This window comes from Nelumbo lutea, chromosome 5 (assembly GCF_056320005.1).
Source record: "Nelumbo lutea isolate HS-2025 chromosome 5, American lotus-T2T, whole genome shotgun sequence".
Classification (NCBI taxonomy): domain Eukaryota; kingdom Viridiplantae; phylum Streptophyta; class Magnoliopsida; order Proteales; family Nelumbonaceae; genus Nelumbo; species Nelumbo lutea.
In genome coordinates, this window is record NC_142688.1 from 66524191 (window position 1) to 66525809 (window position 1619).

Sequence of the window (1619 nt, forward strand, 5' to 3'; positions counted from 1 at the left end):
TGGAAAGGTTGCCTTTGATTGCCTCCTTGGTTTCCTGGATTTTCCCATGCTAAGTTGGGGTGATTCCTCTATCTAGAGTTGTAAGGATTCGAGTAAGGGTTGTTTGGTTGCCGATTTGGATTATTGACAAATTGGACTTGCTCCATCCCAAGACAATCTGAATTATGGTGATTTCCCCCACAATATTCACACACTTTTGGATGGTTGGAGAGAACATTGATGTTCACTCATTCCAAGGTCTTGGCTATCGCATCAACTTTGGAAGCAAGTAGAGAATACCCATCCATGTCATAAACACCAGCAGCCTTTTTTGTAATGCTTCTTTCATTAGACCAATGGTAGTTATTAGTTGTCATTTCTTCAAGGAGAACATTTGCATCTGTAGCATTCTTGTTCATGAGAGCCCTACCAGCTGCTGCATCAATAGTACTTCTCATTTGAGGGGAGAGACCATTATAGAACGTCTATACTATCAACCAATCTAGGATACCGTGATGAGGACACTTTCTTTGCAAGTCTTTGAACCTTTCCCATGCTTCATAGAGAGTCTCTCTATCAAACTGAGTGAAACTGGTGATGTCATGCCTCAATTTAGTAGTTTTTCCTGGTGGGAAGTATTTTGCTAGAAATGCCTTTGTGAGCTGATCCCATGTAGTAATTGATCCTGAAGCTTGAGAGATTAACCATGTTTTGGCTTTGTCTCTAAGAGAAAAAGGTAAAAGCCTCAGTCTAATGGCATCATCAGAAACGCCATTCATTTTGAAGGTATCACAGATCTCCAAGAAATTTGCCAAATTCGCATTGGCGTCTTCCATAACTCCTCCCTCAAACTGAGACTGCTGAACCATTTGAATGATTGCTCATTTGATCTCAAAATTATTAGCTGCAACCATTGGCCTTTCAATGCTAGGCTGAATGGTCGAAGTTGGTATGGAAAATTTGTGCAAGGATATGTTAGCGTCGTTTGCCATCTCTTCTTCTTTTCTTACTCCCTCAAAAGCTTCTTGATTAATTTGTGTTCCTCCTTCCTGACTTTCTAGCTCCCTATCCCTGCCTTCTTTCTCCTTTCTGAGCCTCTCATTTTTGGCTTTAGTTAAAGTTTTGCACCTACGGTCATTTTCAAGATCTAGATCTTCTAATTGGGCGTTTGGATCGCTTCGCATAAACACCTAAAAGGCTATGCAATGAGAAACACAAAAGATAGTTTTTTTTTAAAGAATAAGAGGTCTAAAGTAATAGAGTGTATCAAAATTTTTTTGATATTGACAGTATTGCCTTTCCCAGCAGCGGCGCCAAAAAATTGTATGATTTCTGCAAGTATACAGATCATGGGCAAGTAATAGTGTGTGAATAGTGTCAATCCCACAGGGAAGGTGTTGTCAAGTACCAAATTTTAAGATTTCTCTATTATTTAGAAATTCAATTCTCAAGCCAAATTAAAGAAATGATAATGCAAGTAAATAGGTTTAATTCAGAATATTATAAAAAGCCTAAGATTCGGGTTTCATCAAATGATTACCTATGACATACTTATGTTTTCTTAGATTGGTTTATTGTTGTAGGAATTTATGATCAGATTTCCCCAAATTATATGAAGTTCTCTCTCAATATACAACACA

At 38.0% G+C, this 1619-nt stretch overlaps 1 non-coding gene across 1 annotated transcript; it reads left to right on the top strand.

The window, feature by feature from the left end:
- Window positions 1-486: 486 nt before the first annotated feature.
- LOC148852760 (small nucleolar RNA R71) lies at window positions 487-593 on the top strand. The gene has a single exon (XR_016100146.1). It is a non-coding gene; the product is annotated as a small nucleolar RNA R71 (small nucleolar RNA).
- Window positions 594-1619: the final 1026 nt, after the last annotated feature.